This window comes from Tamandua tetradactyla, chromosome 19 (genome assembly GCF_023851605.1).
Source record: "Tamandua tetradactyla isolate mTamTet1 chromosome 19, mTamTet1.pri, whole genome shotgun sequence".
Classification (NCBI taxonomy): domain Eukaryota; kingdom Metazoa; phylum Chordata; class Mammalia; order Pilosa; family Myrmecophagidae; genus Tamandua; species Tamandua tetradactyla.
Genome location: NC_135345.1, coordinates 32801110 through 32815493, shown reverse-complemented (window position 1 = coordinate 32815493; position 14384 = coordinate 32801110). Strand labels below are relative to the sequence as shown.

The 14384-nt window shown below is 35.6% G+C and overlaps 1 long non-coding RNA gene across 1 annotated transcript in view; it reads left to right on the top strand.

Annotated features, from left to right (window-relative positions):
* LOC143663553 (uncharacterized) overlaps window positions 1–13108 on the top strand; it is a 119738-nt gene extending 106630 nt beyond the window's left edge. The window contains exon 4 of the long non-coding RNA XR_013166029.1: window positions 12338–13108. This is a non-coding gene — a long non-coding RNA (uncharacterized LOC143663553). The remainder of the gene's footprint in view (window positions 1–12337) is intronic.
* The last annotated feature ends 1276 nt before the right edge of the window (window positions 13109–14384 follow it).

The following is a 14384-nucleotide window of genomic DNA, read 5'->3' as shown; positions in this document are numbered from 1 at the left end:
GTTCTTGACAAAAATAAAACTTTCTTTCTTTGGTCTCAAAGAGTAAGTGTGGTTCTAAAATATAGACAGTGTCTTCCTTATCCCTGTGTTCTAAATTACCTTATTCAGCACCTGATCGCTTGGTTCTTATCTTTCTAATTACCAAGGATACATATATAAAAGAGCCTCTCAAAATCCAGAAATAATAATTGCCACTTCAGAAAAAATGTGTCTGCTATAAGAGCTTATAATCTATATCCCTGTTTTCTTATAAGCATGTTCAAAGGAGTAATTGTTCTTTCGTATCTGGCTTATTTTGCCTCACCAGATATCCCACAGGTTCATTCACATCATTGCATGCTTCATGACTTCATTCCTTTTTGTAGAAACGCAATATTTGATCATATGTATACACCATCATTCGCCAATCTACTTCTCAGTAAGCACCTCCTTCAGCCACCTGCATTCATTAGGTATCATATATAATACCCAAAGTCAACGGTCCATCAACACTCCCAATTTGAGATAATTTAGTTGTTCCTAAGAGAAAGATAATCAATAAACACACCCTCACCAAACAGAAAATCTAAGCCTTCCCTTAACTCTTGTCCCTTCTCCCATTATTTACCCCTGCTGTTGCTGTGGTATTGCTGATGTTTTCCTTTTAAACATAGCCCATAGCATGCAATAGCAGTTTTCCCCCTGCACCTTGGACTTAAACACCCTTTGTACACGAATCATACCTTTGAAGTAGTTCTTGCAAGAACTTCTTCGTATTTCTGGTGTTAATCAGTGGAACACATAGGTCTATATAACTCCTTTCAATCTTGTTCACCTTCAATATGGTAATATTACTTATAGACCTGGTAAAAGAACTGCCTTCATTTCTATCTATTCCCTTACATTTGAGTTCAACCTCATTAGCTAACCATTTACCCATCTCTAGCATCAATGTATCTCTAAATCCCCTATATCCTGTATTATAAGCCTCTGATTTTACCTTTACCATGGTCATAAAAGTGAACTTATACAGTATCTATCCTTTTGTGTCTGGCTTGTTTCACTCAGCATTGTGTCCTCAAGACTCATCCATCTTCTCATGGGTTTCAGGAGACTTCATCTTACTGCTACATAATATTCAATCATATGTATTTACTGCATCTTGTTAATCCACTCATCTGTTGATGAGCATTTGGATTGTTTCCATCTTTTGGCAACTGTGAATAATACTGTTATGAACATTGATATACAAATGTCTGTGCACTGCTTTCAGCTCTTCTGGGTATATACCAAGTAGTCCTATTGCTGGGTCATAGGGCAACTCAATATTTAGTTTCCTAAGGAACCACCAAACTGTCTTCCATAGCGACTGTAAAATTATCCATTCCCCCCAGCAGTGGATAAGTGTTTCAATTTCTCCACATCCTCTCCAACATTTGTAGTTTCCTGTTCATTTAATAGCAGCCATTCTTATAGGTGTGAGGTGGTATCCCTTTGTAGTCTTGATCTACATTTCCCTCATAGCTAATGAAAATGAGCATCTCTTCATGTGCTTTTGAGCCATCTGTATTTGCTATTCAGAAAAAATGCCTACTCATATCTTTAGCCCATTTTGAAATTGGGTTGTTTGTTCTTTTGTTGTTGAGTTGTATAACTTCTTTGTGTATAAAGGATATAAAACTTTTGTCCAATGGGTGATTTCCAAATATTTTCTCCCATTGAGCTGGCCTCTTCAACCTTTTTTTTTTTTATATGGGCAGGCACCAGGAATCGAACCCGGGTGCTCGGGCATGGCAGGTAAGCATTCTTACCTGCTGAGCCACCGTGGCCGCCCACCTCTTCAACTTTTTGACAAGGTCTTTTGAGGTGCAGAAGCATTGATTTGAAGCATTCCCATTTATTCATTATTTGTTTTGTTGCTTGTGTTGTGGGTGTAAAGTTTAGGAAGCTACCTCCTATTATGTCTTGAAGATGTTTTCTTCTAGAAGCTTTATGATTCTAGTTCTTATATTTAGGTGTTTGATACACTTTCAGTTAATTTTTGTAAAGGGTGTGAGGTAAAGGTCCTCTTTCATTCTTTTGGCTATTGATATTCAGTTCTCTCATGCCCATTTACTGAAAAGACTGCTTTGTCCCAGTTCAGTGGTTTTGGGAGCCTTGTTAAAAATCAGTTGACCAGAGATTTGGCAGTCTGTTTCTGCACTCTCAGTTTGATTCCATTGGTCAATACTTCTATCAAGTACCGTGCTGTTTTCACCACTGTGGCTTTATGATGTTTCAAAGTTAGGAAGTGTTAATCTTCCCCTTTCTGCTTCTTTTTTTTTTTTATTCCTAAATATTTTATTCTTTTGGTTGCCCTTGTAAATGGATTTCTTTTTCATGATTTCCCCCTCAGATTGTTCATTACTAGTGCATAGAAACACTACAGATTTTTGAGTGTTGATCTTGTAACCTGCCATTTGCTATACTCATTTATTAGCTCTAATAGTGTTTTGCTGTGGATTTTGGGGAGTTTTCAACATGTAGTATCATAGCATCTGCAAACAGTGAGAGTTTTACTTCTTCCTTTCCAATTTTGATGCCTTGTATTTCTTTTTCTTGTCTAATTGCCCTGGCTAGAACTTCCAACACAATGTTGAATAACAGTGGTGATAGTGGACATCCTTGTCTTGTTCCTTATCTTAGGGGGAAAGTTTTCAGCTTTTCCCCATACAGGATGATGTTAGCTGTGGGTTTTTCATATATTCCCTTTATCATGTTGAGGAAGTTCCCTTCTATTCCTATTCTTTGAAGTGTTTTTGACAGGAAAGGATGTTGAATTTTGTCAAATACCTTTTCTGCATCAATCGAAATGATAATGTGTTTTTTCTGCTTTGATTTGTTGATATGGTGTGTTACATTAATTGATTTTCTAATGTTGAACCATCCTTGCATACCTGGGATGAATCCTACTTGGTCATGGTGTGTAATTCTTTTAATATGCTGCTGGCTTCGATTTGCAAGGATTTTGCTGAGGATTTTTGCATCTATAATTCATAAGAGAGATTGGTCTGCAGTTTTCTTCTTTTGTAATATCTTTGTCTGATTTTGATATGAGGGTGATGTTGGCTTTGTGGAATGAGTTAGTTAGCTTTAGCTCCTCTTCAATTTTTTTCAAGGGTTTGAGCAGGATCGGTACTAATTCTTTCGGGAATGTTTGGGAGAATTCACATGTGAAACCATCCAGTCCTGAACTTTTCTTTTTGGGAAGCTTCTTAGTGACTGATTCAGTTTCTTTACTTGTGATCGGTTTGTTGAGGTCATCTATTTTTTCTCGAGTCAATGTTGTTTGTTCTTCTTTTTTTAGGTCGTGCTTCTTTTTTTAGGATGTTTTTAGCTATTTGTGGTCTCTCTCCCTCCAGATGAATTTAGTACCTAGCTTTTCCCATTCTTCAAAGTAGGCTGTTGGAATTTTGATTGGTACTGCATTGAATTTGTAGATCAATTTAGGTAGAATTGACATCTTAACTATATTTACTTCTCCTATCCATGAGCAGGGAATGTCTTTCCACTTATCTAGATCTTCTTGGATTTCTTTTCTCAATGTTATGCAGTTTTCTGTGTACAAGTCCTTTATATACCTAGTTAAGTTCATTCCTAAGTACTTTGATTCTTTTAGTTGATATTTTTAATGGAATTTTTTTTTCCTTAACTGACTCCCCATTTAGGTTATTGCCAGTGTATAGAAATGTTTCTGATTTCAGCACATTCATTTTATATCCCACCACCTTGCTGAATTTGTTTATTAGCTCAAGCAACTTTGTTGTAGATTTCTCAGGATTTTCCAGGTGTAGTATCACATTATCTGCAAATAATGAAAGTTTTACTTCTTCCTTTCCAATTTGGATGCCTTTTATTTCTTCATCCTACCTGATTGCTTTAGCTAGAATTCCTAGTACAATGTTGAATAATAGTGGTAATATGGGCATCCTTTTCTTGTTTCCAATCTTAGGGGGATAGCTTTTCAGTCTCTCTCCACTGAGTATGATGTTGGCTATGGACATTTCATATATGCCCTTTATCATATTGAAGAAGTTATCTTTGATTACTATATTTTAAAGTGTATTTAATGAGAAAAGAATGTTGAACTTTGTTGAATGCTTTTTTTAGCATCAATTAAGATGTCTATGTGATTTTTCCCTTTCAATTGTTAATGTGCTATATTACTTTAATTGATATTTTTGTGTTGAACCATCCTTGCATTCCTGGCATAAACCCCACTTGGTCATGGTGTGCAATTCTTTTAATGATTTGTTGGATTCAATTTGCTACTATTTTCTTAAGAATTTTTCTATCTAGATTCATTAGGGATATTGGCCTTTCTTATAGCGTCTTTACCCAGTTTTGGAATTAAAATGATATTAGCTTTATAAAATGAGTTATATAGTGTTTCTTTTTCCTCAATTTTTTTGGAAAAGCTTGAGCAGGATTGGTGTTAGTTCTTCTTGGAATATTTGATAAAATTCCCCTGTGAAGCCATCTGGACTTGGGATTTTATTTGTAGGAAAATCTGTGATGACTGATTGAATCTCTTTACTTGATTTGTTGAGATCTTCCATTTCTTCCTGAATCGGTGTAGCTTGTTTGTGTGTTTCCAGGAATTTATCAATTTCATCTACATTGTCTAGTTTACTGTCTTATAGTTGTTCATAATATCCTCTTATTATTTCTTTTATTTATTCAGGATCTGCAGGAATGCACTCCTTCTTATTTCTGATTTTGTTTATTTGCATCCTCTCTCTTTTTTCTTTGTCAGTTTTGCTAGTGGTCCATCAATTTTATTGATTTTTTTTGAAGAGCCAACTTTTGGTTTTATTGATTCTTTCTGTTGTTCTTTTGTTTTCCCATTCATTTAACTCTGCTTTAATCATTGTTATCTCTCTTCTTCTATTTGCTTTGGGGTTAGTTTGCTGTTCTTTCTCAAGTTCCTCGAGGTGAGCAGTTAAGTCCTCAATTTTTGTGCTTTATTAATTTTTAATATAGGCATTTAGTACAATAAATTTCCTGCTCAGCACAGCCTTTCCCACATCCCATAAGTTCTGACATGTTGTATTCTCATTTTCACTCATGTTCAGATAGCTACTGATTACTCTAGCAATTTCTTCTTTGCCACTGGTTGTTTAAGAGTGTGCTATTTAATTGCCATGTATTTGTGAAATTTCTCATTCTTTGGTGATTATTGATATCCAGCTTCATTGCATTGTGATCAGAGAAGGTAATTTGAATAAATTCAATGCTTTTAAATTTATAAAGACCTGTCTTTTTCCCCAGATCTATCTGGAGAAAATTCCATGAACACTAGAGAAAAATGCATACCTTGGTGTTGGGGTTGTGATGACCTATATATGTCTGTTAGGTCTAAATCATTTATCAAGTTGTTTAACTTCTCTATTTCCTTATTGATCTTCTGTCTAGTTGTATTGTCTATAGAGGAGAGTGTTGTATTGAAATCTCCTACTATTATTATTTAAGCATCTATCACTCGCTTCAGTTTTGCCAATGTTTGTCTCGTGTACTCTGGAGTTCCTTGATTAAGTACATAAACATTTATGATTGTTATTTCTTCTTGATATATTGTCCCTTTAATTAATATCTAGTGTCCTTTGTCTCTTATGATGCCTTTGCATTTAATGTCTATATTGTCTGATATTAGTATAGCTTCTCCTGCTTGCTTTTGGTTACAATTTGCATAGAATATCTTTTCCATCCTTTCAGTTTTAATCTATTTGTATCCTCGTGTCTAAGATGAGTCTCTTTTAAGCAGTATATAATTGGATTATATTTTTAAATCTATTCTGCCCATCTGAGTCTTTTTTTTTTTTGGCATGGGCAGGCTCCAGGAATCAAACCTAGGTGTCCTGCATGGCAGGCAAGAACTCTGCCACTGAGCTACTATTGCCCACCCAAAGTTATTTTTATTTTTTTTCATGGGCAGGCACCAGGAATCAAACCCAGGTCTTTGGCATGGCCGGTGAGAATTCTGCCACTGAGCCACCATTGCCTACCCTTCTTCTGTGTCTTTTAATTGGTAAATTTAGTCTGTTAGCATTCAAAGTTATTAATGAAAAGACATTTCTTGAAACCACCATCTTATATTTTAGATTTTATTTGTCAGATCTATATATCCTTTTCCCTCTTTGTCTTTTCATCCTTTAAGTTACCTTTACTAGTACTCTTCATTTCTGTGCCCTCCTCAAGTCCTCCATCTCCTTCTTTATCTTCCAACTGGCAGAACTCCTTTTAATATTTCTTGTAGGACTGATCTCTTGTTGACAAATTATTTCAGGATTTGCTTGTGAAAATTTTAATCTCTCCCTCAGTTTTGAAGGACAATTTGGCCAGGTACAGGATTCTTGGCTGGAAGTCTTTCTGTTCCAGGATCCTAAATACATTATACCACTGCCTTCTTGCCTCCATGGTGCCAATTGAGTAGTCTAAATTCAGTCTTATGTGGTTTCCCTTATATGTAGTAGATTGTTTTTCTCTTGTTGATTTCAGAATTGTCTGCTTCTCATCAGTGTTTGACAGACTTATTAGTATGTGTCTTGGGAAAGACCTATTTGGATTTATTCTATTTCGAGTTCATTGAGCTTCTTTGACTTGTATATTTATGTCCTTTATAAGGATTGGGAGGTTTTCTCCTGATATACACTCAACTAATCTTCTTAGCCCTTTACTCTTCTCTTCTCCTTCTGGGACACCATTCTTTTATTTTCATGCTTTGTTTTGCCCATCAAATTCAAATTTTCCCATCAGTTTTGCCATTTACAGTTTTGAGTCTTCAAAATCAGTCGTTCTACCCTCTAGTTCATTTATTCTTTCTTCTGCCTCTTCAAATCTGCTGTTTTGTATCTCTAGTATGTTTTTTATTTGGTCTATACCATCTTTAATCTCTGTGATATGTGCTATTTTCTATTTATTCTTTAAAATTCCTCTTTATACTCTTCTAATGTCTTCTCGATCTTCTTTATGTCATTAGCCATCCAATTTATTTTATTTAGAAGAGATATATGAATATCTTTGATTGGTTGTTCCAACATCTGTGTCTCCTCTGTTGTTTTAATTTGATCACTAAGCTTGACTATATCTGCCTGCACTATTATAGGTTTAGTGATCTTCTGTTGTCTTCACAACATACAAATATCTTGATTGGCTTAATTTGGAAGCGGATTTCCTTCAGTAGTCCAAAGCCTTGTATTTGTAGAATGGATGTGGAGCAGGATGTGGGGTGCAAGATGGGGCACAAGAATGTGGTGCTACATTGCAGCACAGGTATAGGCTGAGGTTGGGGATGCTACACTGGTGCCTGTGAGCATGTGCACCCAGTGTTGGGGAAGATGTGGCTGTTTGGGTGCATGGGTCTTGGTAGACAGGGCCCTTTTTGTGCATATGCTCAGCTCAGGGCAGCAAGTTGACTTTGAGCCTTTGTTGGCTGGGGGTGGATGTGGCCCAGCTGTACAGGTCAGCTCATGCCAAAATCTGGGAGGTATGACTATGAGCCATGCACATGTGCAGATCTGTAAAGTGAGGTACATGTACACAGAACTCCATGGGGTGGGCAGTTGATGGGGTAATGTTGAGGTAAGTGCCTTCAGCCTTTATGCAATGGCAACCTCCTGCAAGGTGCAAGGAGGGGATGGTAGGGCTTGGATGGTGTGGTGTGAAACTACCTTTTGCAGGAGAGGTGGGTCAGGCTGGAGCAGGCATGTGCACTTTGGGTGGGGTTGTGGGGCAGGTATTTTCATGGGACTTGGTGGGGCAGTGCACTTGGAGCGCAGGGAGGATGTGCAGGTGATATGCGGGTGATGTGTGGGTTCAGGTATGTGCAGTGTGGGGTGAGTTGTGGATCACGGGGCTGCACTGGTGAGGGTAACCAATTCAAGAACACAGCTTGGCTTACTTGTAGTCCCTGTTTCCCCATCCATGCACTCCTGAAGGCAGCTGGTCAGTCTCTGGTTCTCTGCTTCTCAGTTCCTCAACTTTTGCAACCAGGACCTCCTTATGTGGTGCAGAAAACCCTCCCAGATCACTTATCTCCTGGAATTGCTATCTCACTTGCCCGCCAGTCCCTTCTCAAGCTGTTCCTTGGAGCAGGGGTGAACTCAGCCTATCCTACTCCACAATCTTCTCATAACACTAACAATGTGAACTTATCAGCTTGCAATTTATAATTCTGAGGTCATGAAAACAGCCAAAACAAGGCAACAATAGGATGATACCTTTGACCCAAAGACCAGCTACCAGCAAGCTTGGGCTCCTCTGTTAGATAGCAAGGCATATGGTGGTATTGACTAGTCCTTCTCTCCCCAGTTTCATTGCTTTCAGCTTCTAGCTTTAATTGGTTCCTCTCTCAGGTTCTCTGGGGATTTTTTCTGTGTTTTACCTTTTATAAAGGACTCCAGTATAAAAAAACTTTTAAATAATATCACCCTGATGCACTCCTCAACTGAAATAACGTAATCATAGGGTCCCACTCACAATAGGTCTATATGCACAATTGATTAATTGAATATGATCTTTCAATTGATTAAAAGAATATGATCTTTTCTGGGGCACTTACAGCTTCAAACCAACGCAGACAAGAAGTCATCATTTGCATAAGTTGGCAGGAAGAAATAGACTCCCAAGAACGTCAGTTATTAGAATTAGAATGGTTTAAGTGGGAGATTAGATGCATAAGGAGAGAGAATAATTGAAGTGGAGTGAAGAACTAAAGTAGATACTTGTGTTTAATTAGGACTCAGTATAAATTTGTGTCTCCTTGGATTATTGATCTTTACTCACATGCATAGAGAGAGGAGAGAAATTGATTTACACAATTGAAATATATATATGAAAAATATGTATTTTACCTCCTTTACCTATATTATATTCTAAAGCATGCTTATCTATTTATTTCATTTTAATAAAATAAAAATAAAGTTGTAGCTTAGAAAAAATATTTCACAAGCCAATTTACTAAACCCATTAAGTTTCACTGCATCTTGTGAAACTCTTGTGAATGTGTGCAGAGATCATTCTTTTCCAATATTTGTATCTCCTTACTTGATTTTTATTCAAATCTTAGGTTTGACCTGTGATGATCAAAATCACAAAAATTAATTTCCAGACTCCCTTGAAGCTATGTTTGAGCATTTGACTAAGATCTGCCCATTGGCATGTAAACACATATAATGTGTGCCAATTTTGTATTGTATCATCAGAAGACATTAGAGGCTGGCTAACAGGTGAACCTCTTCAACTGTGGGGATAAGGTCTACTCGCCTGGATGTCAGAACAAGAGGAAAGTGGTAACCAAGACAATAGATAACTTTATGAACCACATATCTGAATTTCCACACAAGAGAAAAATAAACTCCTATTTGATGAAAGCCATTATATTTCTGTTTTATTGGTACAGCTGCCTAAACTTTATTCTCACTATTAAATATAACACGACCTCTGAAAATATCTTTGTTTGCGGCAAATAGCATAATTAAAATATTGAGGTTTAAAGTTAGGTATACCTTATTTAAACAATTAACAAGGCTAAATCTCAGATTTCTGATCTGGAAAGAAAGGAATAAGAGTAAGACATACTTTGTAGGATTACTACAAAGATTATTATAAATATTAATGACCTAATCAATGAAGCATTATTAATGAAATTACTTGTTCACATTAAACTCACAAAATTTATATAAAAACAAACAATACTTAAACTGTCTTTATAAACAGTGAAATTTAAATAGCCTATATGCTATATTAAATAATGTTAAATCTGATTTCAAAAATAATAAAACCATATTCTTGAAACATTTGATTTGCACAAAGCTACTCACAGAACATTTTAGTAAATAAACTTTCAAATAATACTTAGAAATAAACACCATCTTATTAGCCCTTTTAAAATGTTCTTATGTGAATATATAAATTTTACTAACAATTCTGGATTATAACATAATACAGTTTATAAATTGTGTTCCTTTTTCATATATCTTGAGTGTTTTCACAGTCAATATTCTAAAAGTTAATTTTAATATCTACAGAATATATTTTCTAGATATTTTAATATTTACAGAATATCTTCTTACTATCTGTACTTTGCTTGTCCAGTAGCCAATTATTAGTTACTTGGACTATCAATTTGTTTCAGTATTGTAAACTATGCTTTAGTATGCCATTTTTATGTAAATGTGTACTCATTTCTGATTATTTGCTGAGGAAAAATTCCTAATAAAGGAAGCACTGCTCCAAAGGATATAGATAATTACAAAGATTTTGATACATATTTTCAAATATCATTGTCAAATTTAGAACAAATATGTGCCCTACCAAGAGTGTATGAATATTTTTATTTACTGCATCCTTGTCAAACTGAGAGTTGATGCTGAATGACACCTATTAATATTAATTAAATTCTTCTGGCATTAATCCTACTAGTCTTCAAATTCATCATTATCAATATCAAGAAAGTTTTATAAACTAATCAAGAAAGGGTTTATCTTTCAATGTGTGATTATTTTTGTTAAAAAATTCAATATGTTATCTATCTTTTTTATATCATTTTGACTTCCATCCTTAAAATTGACATAATAGGGCTTCAAAAGTATTCCTTGAGATATAGGAATAAAACATGTTTTAAAAAGCTGTTTCCATTTTCCCTCTCACAAAATACAATGAGAACCTGATAGGGATTCTAAGTTTCGTGGAAACATCTTTGCTTATATTATTAAATCTTAGGACTTTGTTAATAGAATAACAACGACCAAGGAAGTATACCAATTTTCTTTACATATTTCAGTAAGGACCAAAAGAGGGAACCTCAAATGTAGATATAGTCTCACCCAGGAAGAAAGTTAGTCCAGCAATATGTTAAAATAGAAATAAAATATTTCAATATAGACCCATTTTCATAAATTGTATTGTTTATACAGCAAAGTTTTTTACTATGTCATGTAAAGGGTGTTCATGTATGTGGTGCAGTTTTATCATGTACACTTTAAGATTACTAAGGCTTCTTCACAGAGTCATAGATGAAGTAAAAAGGGAAGAATAGAGTTGTTTAAACAATTTGAGGTTAGTTGATTCAAAACAAATTCACCATAATCAATGAAAACGAATGATGACTTTATAATTTTCTAGTGACATTCGAGTAACTTATCATGAATTTCTTCTCTTTTTTTATTAATTAAAAAATTAACTAACACAACATTTAGAAATCATTCCATTCTACATATACAATCAGTAATTCCCAATATCATCACATAGATGCATATTCATCATTTCTTAGTACATTTGCATCAATTTAGAAAAAGAAATAAAAAGACAACAGAAAAAGAAATAAAATGATAATAGAGAGAAAGAAATAAAAATAAAAAAAATAAAAATAAAAAAAACTATACCTCAGATGCAGCTGCATTCAGTGTTTTAACATAATTACATTACAATTAGGTAGTATTGTGCTGTCCATTTCTTAGTTTTTGTATCCAGTCCTGTTGCACAGTCTGTATCCCTTCAGCTCCAATTACCCATTATCTTACCCTATTTCAATCTCCTGATGATCTCTGTTACCAATGACACATTCCAAGTTTATTCTCTAATATCGGTTCACATCAGTGGGACCATAAAATATTTGTCCTTTAGGTTTTGGCTAGTCTCACTCAGCATAATGTTCTCTAGGGTCCATCCATGTTATTACATGCTTCATTTTTTAATGACATCAATGATTTGGCATAATTTCTCCCAGAGTTAAAGGTCAAAACTGATAGTTTATCAATGACCAATGGTGTTGAGTTCAGTTTACCCTCACATTTAATGCTTAATTAAGTAGAATAGGTGTATGAATCCTTCTCCTACAAATATATTTGAATTTGCGGAAATACCAGATTCCCTAGCAACATGGTTTTAGCTATAAGTATAGATTTAAGAGAAAACAAATGAAATGATATTCTACTTTCCATAGAAATAGTATGGTTGAAGTGTAAAATAGGTAAATTGTACCCTGCAAACTGTTATGGTCAAGCCTGAAACTCTGGTACCTGTGAATATGACCTTATTCAGAAATTGTGTCATTACAGATGTAATTAAGTAAAGATGAAGTTACATTAGATTAAGGTGGGTCTTAAATTTAATCACTGATGTCTATTTGAAAAAAAGGAGAATGAAATTTGGAGGCAGATACATTTAAAAGAAAGAAGGCAGAGATTGTTGTGAGACCGAAATAAGCTCAAAAAACGTTAAGGACCAGAAGTCAGGAAGTGATAAGGAAGGGTTTTTCCCTAGAGCCTTTGAAAGAGCACTGCCCTGCTGACGTTTTTTTTTTTTTTTTCTTTTACAGGGGCAGGCACCAGAAATCACTTGGGTCTCCGCGTGGCAGCCTGAAAACTCTGCCCCTCCCACCCTCTGCTGACATTTGGATTTCAGAATTCTAGCCTTCAGAACTGTGAGAATAAATTTGTGGTGTTTTGTGTCACCGTTTGTGGCTCTTTGTTATGGGAGCCCTAGGAAACTAATACAAGGTGGAAAGCGGACACGATAAAGACTAGTGTCTTACATTGGTCCTCTCCAGCAGCAGAGCCAGAAGTAAAAATTCCAGGGCAAGTAATTTATTTGGGGTCATTGAGGGGGGCAGGAGGATGTTGAAGGGAAAACTAAAAGGGACTGAGGAAATGAAGGTCAGCAAATGAAAGGTGTATTTTCGAAGTAGATGCCTTTGTGTGTGATAGGAGCTTGATCCAGCAGAGCAACCTCATCTAGAAGCCAGTGTGAAATGTTAACCGCAGATTTGTTACAACTGAGAACAAAAGAACTGGATTATTAATTCACTTATTCCCATCAATAACTTGTAGAAATCTGCTCCCATAAAGATTAATTTTTGAACACTATCAGTCTACCAGACCAGGTGGCTGTAGTGAGATAATTTGTATTTCTGAAAAGAGTATAAAAGAAGAAGTCTAGGAATAAAGTAGGAAGTCAGTCTATATTATTCTTATTTCCAAAGTGTCTTGAAACTTCCTTAATGCTTCATTCTCACCTTTAAAGCTCATATATAAATGCCTATAATCCATCATGGCATGGACTTTGTTTAAGAAATATTGATAGTATGTGAGCTGACTTTTTGGATAATAGGATAATTAATATGACACTTTTCTCTAGAGAGGTAGACTGAAGCTCTGGACTCTAGGATCAGAGAATATATCTGTGCTGGTTTGAAAGGATATATGCCCCCTAAGAAAAGCCATGTTTTAATATAAATCCCATTTCTTAAAGGTAGAATAATCCCTATTCAATACTGTATATTTGAAACTGTAATGAGATCATCTCCCTGGTTGATGTGATTTAGTCAAGAATGGTTGTTTAACTGGATTAGGGGATGACATGTCTCCACCCATTTGAGTGGGTCTTGATTGGTTTATTGGAGTCCTATAAAAGAGGAAACATTTTGGAGAGAGAGACTCAGAGAGAGCAGAGAATGCTGCAGCACCACGAAGCAAAGAGTCCACCAGCCAGCGACCTTTGGAGATGAAGAAGGAAAACGCCTCCCGGGGAGCTTCATGAAACAGGAAGCCAGGAGAGAAAGCTAGCAGATGATGTTGTATTTGCCATGTGCCCTTCCAGCTGAGAGAGGAGCCCTGACCGTGTTCACCATGTGCCTTTCCAGATGAGAGAGAAACCCTGAACTTCATCGGCCTTCTTGAACCAAGGTATCTTTCCCTGGATGCCTTTGATTGGACATTACTATAGACTTGTTGTAATGGGGACATTTTCTCGGCCTTAGAACTGTAAGCTAGAAACTCATTAAATTTCCCTTTTAAAAAGCCATTCCGTTTCTGGTATATTGCATTCCAGCAGCTAGCAAACTAGAACAATATCCAATAAAAATGGGAGATGAACTGATTACAAGTCTGCACAAAAAGCCAAAAGAAACATGTCTTAAGCTCCTTCCCCAATTCTGTACCAAGAATATAGAACAGAATTTAAGGCAAGGATCAAAAAGATATGTAGAAATTAACTGTTAAGAATTTCTTTATAAATCAGCCCAGCTGTTGCACTAGAATAGCATCCCAGTCCACAAGCCATTCACGGTGATTTGACTGGACTTTCAGTGTCTTATTTGTAAGTATAAGTGGACAAGCGAAAATCATCAAAAATGTGAATAAATCTAATAATGTTAAAGAAAAAATGTTCTTAAATGTGAAAGAAGGATAAAAGGAATCCCCAGGGAATGTTGAAAATAGATGAACAGAAGCACATTTGCCTTGTTATTTTAATTAGAAAGGCCTGAGAGAAATGTTTCAAGGGCCAAAAATTAAAAGAAAGCACAAACAAGTACACAGCACAAAAACAACATCAGCAAAAAAACTGTTAGATAATTTTCTCTTTTC